The 19,187-nt window shown below is 41.9% G+C and overlaps 2 protein-coding genes across 18 annotated transcripts in view; one reads left to right on the top strand and one right to left on the bottom strand.

Annotated features, from left to right (window-relative positions):
- The window catches only part of HMG20A (high mobility group 20A), a 77,083-nt gene extending 69,997 nt beyond the window's left edge, over nucleotides 1–7,086 (bottom strand). Inside the window, exon 1 of one of the 2 annotated variants that reach the window (XM_010817060.4) lies at nucleotides 6,825–7,086. The gene's annotated coding sequence lies outside the window, so the exon portion shown is untranslated. 2 annotated transcript variants of the gene reach the window in all.
- A 352-nt stretch (nucleotides 7,087–7,438) lies between these two features.
- The window catches only part of PEAK1 (pseudopodium enriched atypical kinase 1), a 315,088-nt gene continuing 303,339 nt past the window's right edge, over nucleotides 7,439–19,187 (top strand). For all 16 annotated transcript variants that reach the window (XM_003587568.6, XM_024982037.2, XM_005222004.5 and 13 more), the window contains exon 1: nucleotides 7,439–7,534. The gene's annotated coding sequence lies outside the window, so the exon portion shown is untranslated. The remainder of the gene's footprint in view (nucleotides 7,535–19,187) is intronic.

Below are 19,187 nucleotides of genomic sequence, written 5' to 3'. Positions count from 1 at the left end.
ACTCTGTAATACTTTCTACCCCCACAGCAGTCAAGGTACCAGGACAAGACTCCTGGATTCACTACTCATGAGTTAAGCTGTGGAAGAAAACAGAAGAGGACACTTGATACACCTGTGAGCCCCTGGGAGATCTCAGATACCTATTCAGGACTATCAATGAGTGCCATTCTAATGAGCACCCCCAAAATCTGGTTTCTGGGGATAAGATTTCTCAGGAGAGCTCTAAAGAGCCAACAAAGCTTGACAAAGATTGTACTCCAAAACAGACACGAGATAGATCTTCTGATTCCTGAACAAGGAGGGACTTAAGCCATCCTGGCGATGTGAATTTGGAATTGGCTAATGCCCCACTAGTCCTTGTTATGCCATATTGATGCTGCTTATGATTGTTCCATGTAGTGTCAATTGTCTAATCTGTTTTGTCCCTACCCAGGTCAACAAGCTACAACATGCAGTGCCAGTTCAACAAAGACATAAAACTACAGCTGACCACGGAAAATATCACTCACCCTTAGATGGACATCGCTATAAGGACTCTGAGGCCTGAGACTAGCAAGAGGGGGAGGCCCAATACCCCTTGCCATCCCAGTTCAGCAGGAAGTAGCCAGAAAGACCTCGACACCCCTATTCCCAAAGAATTGGGCCTCCCATCTCTTAAGGGGGGAATGTTAGGTAGGTAGAATAGGAAACAGGAGTCCAGAATGGTGGTGGCTAAAAGACAAGGAAGGGAAAAGCCCGCAAAAATAGAACAAAGGAATGTCTGAGGACCAGAGTGAGGACCTCAGGTAGAACAAACAACACTTCTGGCCAGCCCAATTTACATAGGGCAGGCCCAGGGGGAGGAAAAACGTATAAAAAGAGGAGCCAAAGGGCTGGGGGTCTCTCTCTCTCCCGCTTGCGCACTTTCTCGCTCTCTCTCCCACGCGGTGGGACGCGCTTCTCTTTGCGTCTTTGTGTTGACATGCCCTCATGCCTTGAGGATGGATTTTCCTGTTATTATCTAAATAAAATAGAGCTGTAACACGGAGCTGTAACACTGATTTGTCTAAGAGCTATAACACGGTCTGGTCTGCCCAAGACCCGAGAGCTGTGACATGCCGAGGGCTTTAATGTCCGTCACTCCAAATCTTTGTTGCAACGAGACAGAAGCGAGGAGTATACACTCGCCTGACAACAATAACAACAACAGAAATACACAACAACAATATCAGTCATACTGGATTTTAAATGCCGCAAGAAAAGTACAAAATGCTCTGAAGGGTCAACAGACACAGCACATATAGTTGGGAAAACAGAAGTACTAGAGGACAGACATCAGAAAATAATTTTTGAAGCTGAAGGTGGTACTTGAGAAAGGGCCAAAGAAAGTGGCATTCTGATAGATAGATAAGGATTTTCCTAGGAAAAGACAAAGGTTTCACACAATGAATAGTATGAACCAAGATAGAAAAGGTTGGGTACAAGATACATCCACCTCCCCCGCCTCCCCCGCCCCAGAGACCAATTTAGTTGGGAATGTGTAGATGGGTAACAAGAGAAGACTCCTGAATGTTAGGCTTAATATTTAAATAGGTTTAGAAGACTGATTCAAAAAGTCTTCCTTTAACAATTCAAATTAGTGATTCTTTAACCTTTTCTAGAAACTCTTCTGTTTATTATCTAAAATAATCACGGAAATTAGTGATTTCTTCTGCAAAGAACAAAAAGTAAAATCTTGACAGCTAAGTGGGCATGCTTAGATTACTCAGATTGGGAAAGGCTGAATTTGAATAATCCTAGCACCGCATCCCCATACTTCTGGGAATAAGGCTTACAACAGTCATGCAGGCATATCCCAATAGCTAGAATGAAGCAAACCGGGGGGTAAAATAATAGCATTCATTAAGCTCCTAATGGGCTTCCCATGTCTGGTGGCTCAGACATAAAGACTCTGCAATGCAGGAGACCTGGGTTCAATCCCTGGGTCAGGAAGATTCTCTGGAGAAGGGAATGGCTACCCACTCCAGTATTTTTGCCTGGAGAATTCCATGGACAGAGAAGCCTGGTGGGCTACAGTCCATGGGGTGACAAAGAGTTAGACGCGGCTGAGCGACAAACACTTTCACTGTTTTTTAAGCTCCTAACAACAGGCATTCTGCCAGGTGATTTACATAAAATAACCCCATTTAGGTTTCTGACAAGTGAGGCTCAGAGAGCTTAAATAAATTGTTCAAGGTTACCAAGCTAGTAAGAAGCTCAGCTAGTAAAATGTAGACATCACTTTTGAACCCAGGCCTATCTGATCCCCTATTTTCCCCACTGTTCACTTTTGTTTGTACCACACAAAGGAGGTTAGAATGGTAGGGTTGTGATGCATGCATCGATGAAAAGGGTTGAATATTTAACACAGGGACTTTTACTGGTCTGGAGAAAAATTCAACTGAAATATTAAAGACTGGGTTTAGAATGCTTAGAGATCAAGACCGAAAGAGATCAAGTTTAGGGCTGTTTCTTGATTCAGTTTGAACAATGATCACACTACAGAGCTTATTTAGGAATATCAAGGGAGCAAAATTCCAGTTTTGATTTGGAGTATACCTGCCTCTTGAGAAACCTGTATGCAGGTCAGGAAGCAACAGATGTAAGTGGACATGGAACAACAGACTGGTTCCAAATAAGAAAAAGAGTACGTCAAGGCTGTATATTGTCACCCTGCTTATTTAACTTCTATGCAGAGTACATCATGAGAAACGTTGGGCTGGAGGAAGCACAAGCAGGAATCAAGATTGCCAGGAGAAATATCAATAACCTCAGATATGCAGATGACACCACCCTTTGGAAGAAAGTGAAGAAGAACTAAAAAGCCTCTTGATGAAAGTGAAAGTGGAGAGTGAAAAAGTTGGCTTAAAGCTCAACATTCAGAAAACGAAGATCATGGCATCCAGTCCCATCACTTCATGGGAAATAGATGGGGAAACAGTGGAAACAGTGTCAGACTTTATTTTTCTGGGCTCCAAAATCACTGCAGATGGTGACTGCAGCCATGAAATTAAAAGAGGCTTACTCCTTGGAAGGAAAGTTATGACTAATCTAGACAGCATATTAAAAAGCAGAGACATTACTTTGCCAACAAAGGTCCGTCTAGTCAAGGCTATGGTTTTTCCAGTGGTCATATATGGATGTGAGAGTTGGACTGTGAAGAAAGCTGAGTTCTGAAGAATTGATGCTTTTGAACTGTGGTGTTGGAGAAGACTCTTGAGGAGTCCCTTGCACTGCAAGGAGATCCAACCTGTCCATCTTAAAGGAGATCAGTCCTGGGTGTTCATTGGAAGGACTGATGCTGAAGCTGAAACTCCAATCCTTTGGCCACCTGATGTGAAGAGCTGACTCACTGGAAAAGACCCTGATGCTGGAAAAGTGAAGGCAGGAGGAGAAGGGGACGACAGAGGATAAGATGGTTGGATGGCATCATCGACTCAATGGACATGCGTTTGGGTGGACTCCGGGAGTTGGTGATGGATAGGGAGGCCTGGCATGCTGCGGTTCATGGGGTCACAAAGAGTCAGACATGACTGAACTGAACTGATACTCCAAGAGAATATGGATATTTGTGTGTATTCACTGATGTATTTCAAGATCCTAAAACAGAGACTATTACATAGTAAGCACTCAATAAACTTTTCTTGAAATAATGAAAGGTCATGAAAGGGGTATTCTCATTTGAATACTCTTGATGGCCCTGAGATGACAGCAGAACAGCAGGTTTAAGGACCATTCATGTTATTAGCATATTCCTTTTCAACTCAATGGCAAAAACAAGGAACTATCAAAACAACAAATATACCAAAAAGCAATAGTTGTAAAACAAGAGCATGATTTTACAAAGAAAGGTAGACAAAAGAATGAAAAGATCCTTTTGCATTAGAGATAGCATCTAGCTCTTCCTGGATAATTAAACTTCAGTGAGACAGAATCCAGAATTTTGACCTACTGTTTTATTTCAAACTGCTATGAGCAGTATATCTAATGACTGCTTTTTGAAAAAGAAAATGGTTATCTAATCTAAATATTATGAAAAAATGGACAATCTCTTTTTTCTTGATGGCAAGTAATGGAATGAAATTCATTTACTTAAAGAAGCCACAGAATACACCTACAAAAGTCTTTATTTTTCTAATTTTGATAATGTTTCTATTAGAACATGCAAAGAAAACTGCAACAAAGAACTGTAAGGAAAAAAAAAAAGCCTTTGGAAGACAGCAAACTACTCTACAAAAACACTTTTAAAGAGAATAAAAGCAGGTTCCATGAACTTCCCTCTATTTTCCACAAGGTTTTCTAATATTTCTTCTTTGATGGAACCAATGAATAACTGCCACTTATCACAAAACATCTTCTTTCAGATATGTGCTTTATAAATTGCTTTCTTCTGAACAGACAATTCTTTAAGTTGCTCAAGTCTCTCAGCTGCAACAATTTTTCTTATTTCTATTATACTGCATTTCTTCCATGGAATGGTATAAAGACCAACTTTAAAAACTCCTTTGCTTTCCAAAGATAGTTTCCTAAAGGCACTACTACTGTATTTCAATCAATATTTTAACTTACTTTTTCTCTATTTCATCTAATTCCACAAGTTTTACTCACTTCAATAGTTCTTAATGCTGTAGTTTAATAGTTTGTCAGGAGTCTCATATAATATTTTCTTCTATAGTACACTAACAGAAGATAATGAACATGTTTTTCTAATCAATTAATTAATACTTGCTTGAGGCAGTCTACATGTTCCTAACCTTTTATTAATAGTAACACAGACATAAATAGGTCCTGTCTTTTCAGCTTTTGCAGAAACTCTGTAGTCCTTGAAAAGGTAATTCACTGATTTTTGGGTCTTAGCTTTTTTGTCTTTATGTCTATAAAAGGTCAAAACATATCTTTTTCCTTATTGTGACATTTAAGTTTTACAGTTGTTTGAACATTTTAGTGTAAATCAGATTTTCTAATAAACTCTAAACAAAAAGCTTTTGAAAAGAACTAGAATCAAAACAATTGCAAATTCTGAGGGTAGATTAGGTGAGAACCCTAAAGGAAAAAAAATACAAAAGCTTTATTCTTTTAAATATTCTTGAAAGACATTACAGTTCACTTGATAGATATTCTAAAATTACTAATGCTGTTGAGATTTTATAATCACCAAATAGATTGATCCTTTCAGTACCCTCACCACCCACTAAGTATTGTGGTACTTGAAAACAAGCCAAGAAATCAAACTGGTAAGTGTTTATTACTTAACAGGTAGTTTCTTACAAAACACCGAGAATATAGGAAAATAGAACATTTTGGTACATATTTTTTGTCCTTTATGAGCCAAATTTCCCCCCTACTTAAAATCTGAGCTGAATTTCAGGATCCGTGCACCATGCCTTAAAACCACAAAGTGTAGACACCATTTTTATATCGATGCTGGGTGCGTGTGCATGCATATGCATGCTAAATCGCTCAGGTGTGTTAGACTCTCTGCGACCCCATGGACCTTGGCCTGCCCAGACTTCTCTGTTCATGGGATTTCCCAGGCAAGAATACTGGAGTGGTTTGCCATTTCCTACTCCAGGGGATCTTCCTGACTCAGGGATGGGACCCACGTCTCTTACAGGTTCTGTCCTCTGCCTGAAAACAACTTCCTCAGCTTTAAAAATTCTTATATGTAACTTACATGAAACATCTGTGAAAGTCGCACTGTAGTACATTTCCCCCCTTTGTAATTTAATTAAATCGATTTTTAAAGCTGAGGAAGTTGTTTTCAGGCACAGGGCAGAACCTGCACCCTAAAAGCAACAGGTCTAAGGATTTAAGACACCAATCACATCAGTTAGGGTAACATCTGTTAATTGGGTATATTTTCACTCTTGTGAAAATGCTTCATAGTTTACGTAAAATATCGAGTCCTGTAATAAACAACCTCTTTAAGAAGAGCTATAGAGTTTCTGTGGCACGTCAAGGCAAAGAATACCGCTATACCATACTCTTAAGTCAAGGTTGGACTTGAGTTGGGGAGCAGGGTGGGCAATTCATGAGTCACACCGGAAAGCATGTCATCTTGCTCAGTCAGATGGGTAGAAAATTTTAACAAGACGTTTCGAATTCTTTGAAAAATGCATTAAGAAAATTCTATTGGGGAAAAAATTTTCACCTTACACATGGAATCAAAACTCACATAAATTCTGACTGGAGTCTGGTGATCAGCACAACTGGAATAACCTAATTTTTTCACATAAGACACAATCCCAAAGCTTTAAGATACTGTCTATGCATATGGCACCAAGCATCACCTTTTCAAGCTCTCGCCGGCACGGGAAATGGGTTGGACACCCCAACCTATCACCCTACCCCCACAGGAAGTGAGTTATGTTCCCCCCCTCCCCCAGGAGGGCCTTCCTCCCCTCCCCCAACCGGAAGTGAGGCGCCCCCATTCAGTCGGCCTCAAACTGAGGCAAACCAGTAATAGCAAAAGAGGGGTGATCTTCAAGGGGTAAAGGGTACCTCCACTGTGGCCACCCGCAAGCTCGCCTTGCTTACTGACCTGCTGACGATAGGGGTAGACAGGGGCCCGAGGCCTAAAGAAAGTCCCTGGCACACAGGACAATTCCCTGAGCCCCTCTCAACCGCCTTCACTCTTCTCACTCCGTCGTCTCACAGCTTGACAAAAATTCCTCCGCAGTACTTTATATTAATGTCTTTTCTTTCCCTTTACCTAATTTCTTAACTGCCTTCCATAGGTAACTTCTTTAATCGTTGCATTTAAAATTTTTCCAGTGAGGAGAAAAATGAAATATTATTCCCCATACCTTCAGAAAAATGAAGGGATTATTTTGTTCAAAGGCGGCGAAGGACTACGTGATTACGTAAGGTGAGACTTATTTTCGCGGAGGTTTCTGGGAGTTGTAGTTTTTAAAATTAAGGCCTGCAGAAATATTGGGCTTAAATTGGTGATTACTGTGTGCTGGAGTCCTTGAAGATACATATTCTGTATTCGATGGTAGGCTGACCTAGGGGCCTGAGGCTCCAAATGAGCCAGTACTTCGTTCCCCTTTTCCGCTTAAACGTAATTGAACTAAAATTTCCCTTCACGCCAGACGAAGGTCCTGGTTGTCCCTCCCTCTTCCCTTGGCCACGCCCCCTCGGCCAATCAGACGTGCTCTAGGTCTCTCCCGGGAGGCAGGAACGCGAGAGGTGGGGCCTCACGGTGACTCCTCCCGCGGGGCTGAGGAGGGACTGGGAGAGAGCCGGTGTGCGCGCGCGCGCGTGTTCGCTCCAGGAGCGCGGCGGCGAGTGCGCGCGCGGGGAGGCGGCGCGCGAGGCTAGGAGGAGGCGGGCTGGCTGGTGGGCCGGGCGGGCGGCGGGCGGCCGGGAGCGCGCGGTGGACTCGGCGGCGGCTAGTAGTTAGTTAGTTGTTGTTAGTCAGTGTCAGTTGCTCGGCGGCGGCGCCGGCGGTCACCAGGAAGGGTACGGGACGGTCGGCGAAGGTGGTCACCGCGACGGCGTGTGAGCCCCTCAGGTAACGGGGGCAGGGTTGTCCGCGTCCCCTTCGATCCCTTCTGTCCTCTCGCGCCGGCTTGTGGGACTAGGGTCGCCGACGGGTAAGGGGGATGACCTGGGGGAATCCGGGCGGGGCGGCGCAGGGTCTGGGTGGCGCCGCCGCGGGGGCTTAGGCGGCTTGTGCCTCTGGCCCGGCGCGGGCTCTCCGGCCACGGCCACCCCCGCGCCCCGCCGTCCCTGGGGCCCGTCGGCGCCTCGCGCCCCCTGCCTCCCCCGCTCCCGCCCCCTCCCTCGCTGGCTGCGGTGGCGGCGGCCCCGGTGGCTCGGCGCCCCCCAGAGGAGGGAAAGTTGGGACCTGGCGGCGGGGGACGCCCCCGAGCGCAGCTGGAAGGCTGCTGGGGAAAGTGAAGCCTGGAGGAGGTGTACGCGGTGAGGCTAGGGCAGGAAGGACGCCTCTCGTTCCTGCGAAGTCTGCAGGGACATCCCCATCCACCTCCAAACCCGAGGATCCGGCGCAGCCTGGCCAACAGCGCCAGGGCGAAACCCGGTGGCTCTTTGCCTGCTCACTTCGCTCTGCGGTTTGTGAGCCCCCCTAACGTGCGGGTTTGCTTGGTTATTTGGGGGTTTTGAGTGGTTCGTGAGGTCAGTCTTGTATCTCCTTTGCCCTTTGATTCGTTCATTCTTGTAACTTTTCTTTCCCCCCACGATGAGGACTTGCCGTCTGAGCCCCTTTTCTACCCTCTCCCAATCGCCTGCACCATCCGTCTGAGAGCTTGATTTCTTTCTTTTTTTTTTTTCGCCCTTTGACTACATGAAAGACTGCTGAGAGCAACAGGAAAGAGGAGCCCTCCCACCATTAAATGTTACTTTTTTGCAGTCCGCTGTGTTTTTAAGATCCTCGTTTAGGAATCGGAGAGCTATGGAATGGAGTTACTGGAAGGCTGGCGTTGAGGGGATAGGAAAGGAGCTAAAGGAAAACTATGATTTCATTTCTGTTGGCCTTGTTATAGAAAACTCAATACATTTTTCTCTGTGTCTGTTAAATATGGTAAGATTATATATGAAAGTCTGATTTTGGGTCATTGTATGGTGTTGTCATCAGCTTTTCACCTGAATTGGGATTGCCTTGAGGATTCTGTGTTGGGGCCTACCTCTTGACTTTTATTCAGCCACAACGTCTTTTTTTTTCTTTTTTCCTTGATAAATGGAATGATGTGGTAATGTGTATAGTCGGAGAACCCATATTGCTCTCTGCAGTGTAGAAGTGAAAACCATGAATTACCCACAGGGGTAAAACTTTCTGTGAGCAATCTTGAATACTTGCTTCATGATGGCTTCTCCTGTAATCTCAGAGCACTTCTAGATAGCTCAGTTCACTGACTACCTTAATTACTTTCTGAAGTGCCTGCTTCTCTTTGGTGACTCGTTTAGTAAACTATAATGGCATGTATGGTACATTTTCTTGGCTTCAGAATGGGAGTTGTAGCCTCTGCCCAGAGATGAACAGTTAACAATGGAAGCAGAATTCATACGATTACTATGTGTTTTGGCTATGACCAACTCGCAAACTATGTGAAAAAACAAACATCTTTCCATAACTGTCAGAAGGGAAGAGGGGGAAATATTTTATCATGTCTTTATTTTTGGAGACTCTAACATGACTATATTAATGTGGGGAAAATGTCAAAGTATCTTCTATAAGCCTTTTTGATATGTGGTTCTCTTCTTCACCTCTGACCCTCCATTTAGGGTTTGACCTTTATGTTTGGCTGTGCTCCAGGATGAGAAGAAAAGTATTTTGGTGAAAGGAAAAGATAAGATTGCTTTGAACTATTATGTTACTGTGACTATTCATTTTACCCAGTGATAGTACAGAGAAACCTCCTCCATAATTTTTGTACCCCATTAACATTCAGTCAAAATTTATTTTTAAGAGTTTACCACGAGGCCCATAAAGAAATAATGCCACTTCATAACTGTTCCTGACAATCATGTTTAAAAATATGTTCCTGGAATGTGTTATATGTGTTCTCATATAAACATTTATCTTTGTACATTTATGATAATGTAAATATTTAAGTCTGAGAGCTTAAAAACTTTTATTTGCTTATTTGCATACATGTTTTTCAACATCTAGCAGTGCCAACCATATTTGCCAAATAAGCATCAGCCATAAATTCATGCTTTGGCACATTTCATATAATAACTCTTCTAAATTGCTCTATGGTGAAGCATCATGAGATTAGCATTTGCTTCATGAGAGAGATTTGTTGTTGTTTTTAACTGTAATGATGTTCTGTTTAAGTGGAACAGGTGCTGGGCTCTAGCTGTTTGTGTTGAAACCTGCCAAATCATACTCTTTTGTTGGATGGGTTATTTGAGTAATTTAGGAACCAAACTGTGGCCCCTGGCATGCCAAGTTGAGTTCAAGGCTCCATATCACTGCTGCAAATTCCTGTTTTCACTGTAAGAGGTGTGTATGATGAGCCCTATTTTCTTATTACTCTTCTCTTTACTGTAATTCCTGCTTCCTAGCATCATTCTGATCCTTTCATTACTGGAGCTCTTGGAAAAAAATCTAGGTTCCTTCTTTGCTGATTTGTTTTCCTTGGAGAAATTTTAGTAACTTTCAGGCCAGGAATAGATAGTTCACATTTGTTCAGCAAATATTTTGAGTGCCTTTTAAGTGGTAGGCATGGTGGAAATCCCTGAGTATATGTAGAATGATATACCTTTTTGCAAGGAGCATATAGTTTAGCAGAAGAAGATAGCTGATAACCAATAATTATAATGTGGAGTGATATATAACAGGTGTAAGTGAATTCCTTTGGATAGAAACACAGAGGAGGATGGGTACTTGGGAGCCTTGGGAGGGGAGTGTCCTGAAATGCATCTCAGTGAGTTACCTCAGCTAATCTTCAGAAATAGACAGGGCTAGGTTCAGAAAAAGAGAAAGGACATTCTAGACCAGTGCTGTTCTGTAAAAATATAATAATGTAAGTCACAAATGTAATTCATATGTGTATTTTAAAATTTCCTATTAACCCCATTAAAAAGTAAAAGGTGAAATTAATAATATATTTTATTTAATTTGATATATATAAAATATTTCAATCTGTAATCAATATAAAAAGTATTATTGAGATATTTGACGTTCTCTTTTTCAAACTAAGTTTTCAGAATCTGGTATGTATTTTACCCTTACACCATATCTCAGTTTGGTCTAGCCTTGTTAAAGTATTCAATAGGCACATGTGGACAACAGAGTGTAGAACAGGGGATGAAAAAGTGTTAAGGAGTTAAATCACTGAATGCCTTATGAAACAAGCTAAGGGGCTTTAACTTTATTCTGAAGGCTGTCCATGGGGTCGCTAAGAGTCCGACTTGACTGAGCGGGTTCACTTTCACTTTTCACTTTCATGCATTGGAGAAGGAAATGGCAACCCACTCCAGTGTTCTTGCCTGGAGAATCCCAGGGATGGTGGAGCCTGGTGGGCTGCTGTCTGTGGGGTCGCACAGAGTCAGACACAACTGAAGTGACTTAGCAGCGGCAGCAGCAGCAGCAGCAGTGAGGATTTAGTTGGGTGGAGGGAGTCAGGGAATTATGCTGTGAAGAACCATATTTGTATTCTGGGCAGTGAGGTGAATGCTGGATTAGAGAAGGGCAAAACTAGAAGCAGAACCAGTTAGGAAGCCATTCCTGGTGAGAAATGATGAGAGAGATAGAAGAGGGGTGTATGTGTAACAGGTTTAGGAAGTATTATCAACAGGATAGGGTAAATAATCAGATTATAGAGTTGAGCAAGATTGACAGTTTAACATGATTCCCACGTTTCTGTTGTGAGCTACTGAATGGGGCAGACAACTAAGAGAAGCCAGCCATCTGTGCCAGATAGACCAAAGTTGAAAAAGGAGACTATGAGAGATTTGTCACGGAAGCTGAGGGAGAAGAGTATTTCAAGGACTAGGAGTGGAGAATACTGTATCTCGCCATGCAAAGGCCAAGTGAGATAAAAATGGGGAAAAAAGCCCTTAAGACCTGATGATTAAGTCATTTGTTACTTCAGTTGGAGCAGGTAGCTACATTGTAATGCTTTCTGGGTGAGGGGGTTGAAGAGCCAATGACAACTAGAAATGTAGCTAATTGTGAGAGATATAGTGTTTTCAACAGAGGACTGAACAAATAGTATAGGTGAAGGAGATGCAAGGGATTTTAGAAAAGTTTACTCTCTCCCCCCTTTTTAAAATAAGATTTGGGGCGTATTTATTTGGGCTTGTAATGAACCAATGTAGAGGAGAAATTAAAGTGGGGTGGGGAGGAGAGAGATGGGGGGCAGAGGTGATTGATGGTGCCAGGATTTGGGAAGCAATAGTAAGGGATGGGATCCAAAGCATAGGTAGAGAAGTTGGCCTTGATTTTCCTTCTTCGTTGAGCATGAGGAAAAGAGATGAAATTGGAGGCAGTGTAAACAAGTTTCTAAATGATGGGGACAGGAGGGAGAATGAGTTGATGTGTCTTCTAACATTTTTGAGTACCTGCCTAGAATGAGGGAGAGCATGATAAAATAGGGGTTCTTAAAAAAGCATGTCAATAATATAATAGCTTAATAGCTTTCAAGGGAATGGGAAAGAAATAGATACATGACTAGGATAATGAAAAAGAATTGTTAGGCAGCATAGAGGGCCCATTTGAGGTTCTAGACCTCAGATTTGTAGGGATTCCAGTTTGCATGGTTTGATTTTTCTCCAGCACTGATCACTCTGGGTATAACTGAAGAAACTCACAAGAGCTCTAAAGGTAGGTACTGTTATTCTCCTTGATGGTGAGATAACAACTGAGGTTCAAACCCTGGTGATTCAGTTCGAGAGCCCAGGCTGTTATGCACAGCTTTGTGCAGATGCCTGCTTGGTAGAGATACCTGAAGGGCAGTCGGCTGAGCAAATTAATGATGTTAAAAGGCTGTGACTGGAGTGAACTGTGGAGTCCAGGTTGGATCATGAGCAGAAATCATAGAAGAGGTGATTCAACTGGGAGAAATTGGGAGCTAGAGGTCAGTGTGAAGCCAAAGAGCTAGTGAGGAGGGAGCAAAAATATTAGCTTTTGTTTATGGCGTACCTACTACTATGTGTTATATACTTTAATGCCTTATTTCTCATTCTAACAAAAGTGTTATTAACCTTAACATCCATCCCTTTGTCATTCTTCTTGAATGAAGAAACCAAGGATTTAGAAAGGTTAAATCACATGTCTAGAGACACACTCTCAAGTGATAGAACCAAGATCTGAGCCTATTCTTTGCTCTCCAAACCATAGTCCTCTCTAGTGAGGAGTAAGAGAAAATGCAGTAATGATGCAAAGTGGTAGAGCAACACTGGGATATTAAATTTAGGACTTCAAAGGTGTATCATTCATTTATCCAGTGTTTGTTTAGCATTAAGTGTGCTGAACATTGTTCTAGGTGCAGAGGTTATAGTAGTGAACCAAACGGACAAAAATCCATGCCCTGATGGACTTTACTTTCTGGAGAGAAAGACAGACATTAAACAAAATAAGTAACTTGTTATACAGTATTAGAAGGTGATGGATAAGTGCTGTAGAGAAAAATAGAGCAGGCAAGCAGGACAGGTATGCCAATGGGTATGTGCACTTTTAAAAGGATGTCTGGGAAGGACTTGGTGAGGAGTAAGCAGAGAATTTAAGAAGGAGGTAAGGGGGCACATTAGGTGGAAGAAACAGTTTTTTGCGTTGGCCCTGAGGCAGAAGTGTACTTCGTATATTCCAGAACACTAGGAGGGCGTTGTGCCTGGACTGGAGTGAATAGAAGAGTAACAGTGAATAGAATGGAAGAGTAGAAAGTGGTTTAGTTCAAGAAATAACTGGGTCCAGACTACATAGAGCCTGTAGAACACTGGAAGGGCTTGGGTGTTTACTTTTTGAGATAGAAACCATTACAGGATTTTAAGCAAAATGACATGGTCAGATTTATGCTTTTAAAACTCCACTCCAGCTACTGTGTTAAAAGCGTTCTAAAACAGTGAAGAGTAAAAGCAAGAAGATCAGTTAGGAGGCTCTCTTTAAAAATCTATTTGAGAGTTAGTGGTGTCTTACATTAGGAAACTGATAAGAAATGATTGGATTTGGATATATTTTTAACTTTTTATTTTGAAATAATTTTAGATTTATAGAGGAGTTGCGTAGATAATGCATAGAGTTCCTTAATGTCTCAGCATTATTGACATTTTGGACTAAATAAACCTGTGTTGTGGGGGTTGTCCTGTGCTATATAGGATGTTAGACAGATCCCTGGCCTCTGTCCATAGGTGGCAGTACCATCCCCCTGTTGTAACAATCAAAAATGTCTTTGGACATTACCAAATGCCCCCTATGGGGCAAAATTGCTCCTATTAAAAATCATTGCCATATACCCTTCACCTTTTTCCGCCTAATATTAATATCTTACATAACCACAGTACATTTGTCAAGCTAAGAAGTTAATATTGGTACAGTGCTTCTGCCAAGCTGCAGACTTTGTGTTTCACCAGTTTTTCCACTAATATCCTTTTTCCATTGCATTATCCAAACCAGGATACTACATTGGTTTTAGTTGTCGAGTCTCCTTTGTCTCTTCTAATGCATGAGTTTCTTGGTTTTTCCTTACCTTTTATGACCTTGATACTTTTGAGTACTGGTCAAGTATTTTTATAGGATGTTCCTCAGTTTAGATTTTCTGATATCTTCTCATGATTAGTTACAGAATTTTGAGGAAGAACACCACAGAGTAAAGTTCCCTTGTTAATATACCTTCTTATCAACATGGCATCACTGGGCGATCACTTAGGTAAGGTAGTTTTTGCCAGATTTTTGCATTAGAAAGTCATTATTTTCCCCCTTCCATACACTGGTCGTTAGAAGCAAGTCATTAAATTCAGCTTACACTCAAGGGGAGGGGAATTAAGCTCTACTTCCTGGAGGGAGATGTATCAAAGAATTTATGGACATATATTAAAACCACCACAGTAATTGGTAAATATTTTGAGGGAGATACTTTGAGCTTTTGCCAGTATCCTGTTTCTGCTACTTTTAGCATTCACCAATAATCTTGCCTGTAGTAATTATTGCTGTGATGTTCTAAATGTACTGTTTATTTTCCCTCATTCTTACTGCATTTACTGATTGGAATTCTTCTGTAAGGAAGGTTTGTTCCTTCTCTATCTTTTTATCTATCTAATCATATCAGTTCTAATTCATGGATACTTTATTCTTAGGGTTATAATTCAATTGGTATCATTATTTCTTTTATTGCCCAAATTATTCCAGCTTTGCCCATTGGGAGCTCTTTTAGTTGACTTCTGTGTCCTTTTGATACGCTCCTGTCCTTTGTATGTGTACGTGTTACGCTTCTTTATTCTCTGGCACTACTAGATGTTTCAGGCTTATCTTGTATCTTTCCTCCTCAGCCCTAGACTCATTTCTTTTCACCAAACTCTCATTCCTTTTATTGGAGAATGGTATTTTGAGGTCAAGATCTGGATGCTAGGTGTGCTTGTTGTTAATGGGATATCACTTCTGCTAGATGCTCTCTGTGGACAGAGCTAGGAAATATACGTATGCTTACTAATCTGTGTATCCACACATACCTCTATTTATTTCTGTGTGTAAAATGTATCTCTGACCCTAACTAGGTATGTTTTGATCGAACAGGGTTTGCTGATGAATGTGGAATGTGAAAAGAGAGACATCAAGGATGACTCTAAAGTTTTTGGCTTAAGCAACAGGAAGGGTGGAGTTGTCATTTTCAGAGACGGGAAGACTATGAGCAGAGCAGGTTTCTGGGTAGAATTCAAGAGTTCCGTTCCAGACTGGCTACATTTTTGAGTTGTCTAATAGACATGCTAATTGAAATGTCAAGTCAGCAACTGAACAAATGAATCTATAGTTCAGAGGAGGGTGATGATCTAGGTTGTATACATTTAGAAATTATCAGTATAGATGAGATCACCTGAGTTGAGTGTAGTTAGAAAAGAGATTCAAGGACTGACCACAGGGCATCCCAGTTAGAGAGATGAGGAGGAATAGTTCTGTAAAATGGTAAGGATTGGGGTGGGACTTTAGGATGGATTTCATATCTGTTATTAATAAACAGTTTGTCAGTACCTATTATTTGCAAGGCACTGAGCTGTTTCAGGAGTTAGCATTGAGCCATAAATTTATAATCTAGGATGAGACAAATTACAGACTGAAAAAGAAAATAGCAGTGGAAGGCAAATACCAGATAATGGTTCAAATACATACTAAAAAAGCTAGTTAGAGGATATAGGCATCAGAAAAAATAAACTCAAGCATGTGCCAGCTACATATAAACACTGATATAAATATGTACCAGATAAGAAGCTTGTCAAGGTTTCAAGCACGCACTAGCAATTATCAAAACGGAGAATCTCTTCTGCATGTTGATCTTGGTTTCTTAAGTTGCTTCTGCTCTTGGTCCCCTGTCATTTTAAGGCCTCAGGTTAGTAATTGTGCCTTTAGTCATAGCTATCAATTAAGCAAGTGAACTGGTTAGGAGAGTTTCTGTTACACTTGACTTTTTAACTTTTATCTCTCTACCACCTTTCCAGAATCAATGGGATTAGACTTCAGACTGTTTAAAAATTTGTTTCAGTGTAAAATCAAGCAGAAGTGGCCTTCATCTTCTGTGAACATGTGACACTTTTGACTGCTGCTTTCATGGATCGTCTTCAGTTCAGTTCAATTGCTCAGTCGTGTCCGACTCTTTGCGGCCCCATGGACTGCAGCACCCCAAGCCTCTCTGTCCATCACAAACAGAGGTTACTCAAACTCATGTCCATTGAGTCGGTGATGCATCCAACCATCTCGTCCTCTGTTGTCCCCTCTCCTCCCTCCTTTAATCTTTCCCAGCATCAGGGTCTTTTCCAATGAGTTGATCTTCATATCAGGTGGCCAAAGTATTGCATTTTCAGCTTAAGCATCAGTCCTTCCAATGAATATTCAGGACTGATTTCCTTTAGGATGGACTGGTTGGATCTCCATGCTGGCCAGGGAAATCAAGAGTCTTCTCCAATACCACAGTTCAAAAGCATCAATTCTTTGGCGCTCAGCTTTCTTTATAGTCCAACTCTCAACATCCATACATGAGTACTGGAAAAACCATAGCTTTGACTAGATGGACCTTTGTTGGCAAAGTCATGTCTCTGCTTTTTAATATGCTGTCTAGGTTGGTCATAACTTTTCTTCCAAGAAGCAAGCATCTTTTAATTTCATGGCTGCAGTCACCATCTGCAGTGATTTTGGAGCCCCCAAAAATAAAGTCTCTCACTGTTTCCATTGTTTCCCCATCTCTTTGCCATGAAGTGATGGGACCAGATGCCATGATCTTAGTTTTCTGAATGTTGAGTTTTAAGCCAACTTTTTCACTCTCCTCTTTCACTTTCTTTTTTTAAAAAAATTATTATTATTATTTTTTTACTTTACAATATTGTATTGGTTTTGCCATACATCAACATGCATCCGCCACGGGTGTACACGTATTCCCCATCTTGAACCCCCCTCCCACCTCCCTCCCCATACCATCCCTCTGGGTCATCCCAGTGCACCAGCCCCAAGCTTCCTGTATCCTGTGTCAAACCTGGACTGGCAATTCGTTTCTTATATGATGTTATACATGTTTTAATGCCATTCTCCCAAATCATCCCCCCCCCTTCCCCCAGAGTCCAAAAGACTGCTCTATACATCTATGTCTCTTTTGCTGTCTCACATACAGGGTTGTCGTTACCATCTTTCTAAATTCCATATATATGCATTAGTATACTGTATTGGTGTTTTTCTTTCTGGCTTACTTCACTATGTATAATAGGCTCCAGTTTCATCTACCTCATTAGAACTGATTCAAATGTATTCTTTTTAATGGCTGAGTAATACTCCATTGTGTATATGTACCACAACTTTCTTATCCATTCATCTGCTAATGGACATCTAGGTTGCTTCCATGTCCTGGCTATCATAAACAGTGCTGCTATAAACATTGGGGTACACGTGTCTCTTTCCCTTCTGGTTTCCTCGGTGTGTATGCCCAGCAGTGGGATTGCTGGGTCGTGTGGCACTTTCATCAAGAAGCTCTTTAGTTCTTCTTCACTTTCTTCCAAAGGATGGTGTCATCTGCATATCTGAGGTTATTGATATTTCTCCTGGCAATCTTGATTCCTGCTTGTGCTTCATCCAGCCCAGCATTTCTCATGATATACTCTGCCTATAAGTTAAATAAGAAAGGTGACAATATACAGCTTTGACATACTCCTTTCCCAATTTGGAACCACCTGGACATGTCCACAGTTTATTGTGATCCACACAGTGAAAGGCTTTGGCATAGTCAATAAAGCAGAAATAGATGTTTTTCTTGAACTCTCTTGTTTTTCGATGATCCAGTGGATGTTGGCAATTTATTGTGGATCACAATAAACTGTGGAAAATTCTGAAAGAGATGGGAATACCAGACCACCTGACCTGCCTCTTGAGAAACCTATTTGCAGGTCAGGAAGCAACAGTTAGAACTGGACATGGAACAACAGACTGGTTCCAAATAGGAAAAGGAGTACGTCAAGGCTGTATAGTGTCACCCTGCTTATTTAACTTCTATGCAGAGTACATCACGAGAAACGCTGGGCTGGAAGAAGCACAAGCTGGAATCAAGATTGCCGGGAGAAATACCAATAACCTCAGATATGCAGATGACACCACCCTTATGGCAGAAAGTGAAGAGGAACTCAAAAGCCTCTTGATGAAAGTGAAAGAGGAGAGTGAAAAAGTTGGCTTAAAGCTCAACATTCAGAAAACAAAGATCATGGCATCCGGTCCCATCACTTCATGGGAAATAGATGGGGAAACAGTGGAAACAGTGTCAGACTTCATTTTTCTAGGCTCCAAAATCACTGCAGATGGTGACTGCAGCCATGAAATTAAAAGACGCTTACTCTTTGGAAGAAAAGTTATGGCCAACCTAGATAGCATATTCAAAAGCAGAGACATTACTTTGCCAACAAAGGTTCGTCTAGTCAAGGCTATGGTTTTTCCAGTGGTCATGTATGGATGTGAGAGTTGGACTGTGAAGAAAGCTGAGCGCCGAGGAATTGGTGCTTCTGAACTGTGGAGTTGGAGAAGACTCTTGAGAGTCCCTTGGACTGCAAGGAGATCCAACCAGTCCATTCTGAAGGAGATCAGCCCTGTGATTTCTTTGGAAGGACTGATGCTGAAGCGGAAACTCCAGTACTTTGGCCACGTCATGCGAAGAGTTGCCTCATTGGAAAAGACTCTGATGCTGGGAGGGATTAGGGGCAGGAGGAGAAGGGGATGACAGAGGATGAGATGGCTGGATGGCATCACTGACTCGATGGACATGAGTCTGAGTGAACTCCGGGAATTGGTGATGGACAGGGAGGCCTGGCATGCTGCGATTCATGGGGTCACAAGGAGTCGGACACGACTGAGCAACTGAACTGAACTGAACTGGACATGTCCACTCATGTCCAGTTGCTTTTTTACCTGAAAACAGATTTCTCAGGAGGTAGGTCAGGTGATCTGGTATTCCCAACTCTTGAAGAATTTTCCATAGTTTGTTGTGATTCACACAGTCAAAAGCTTTTATGTAGTCAATGAA

Source organism: Bos taurus, chromosome 21, assembly GCF_002263795.3.
Source record: "Bos taurus isolate L1 Dominette 01449 registration number 42190680 breed Hereford chromosome 21, ARS-UCD2.0, whole genome shotgun sequence".
NCBI lineage: Eukaryota > Metazoa > Chordata > Mammalia > Artiodactyla > Bovidae > Bos > Bos taurus.
The sequence above is the reverse complement of the archived record's forward strand: the minus strand, read 5'-3'. Positions and strand labels throughout refer to the sequence as shown.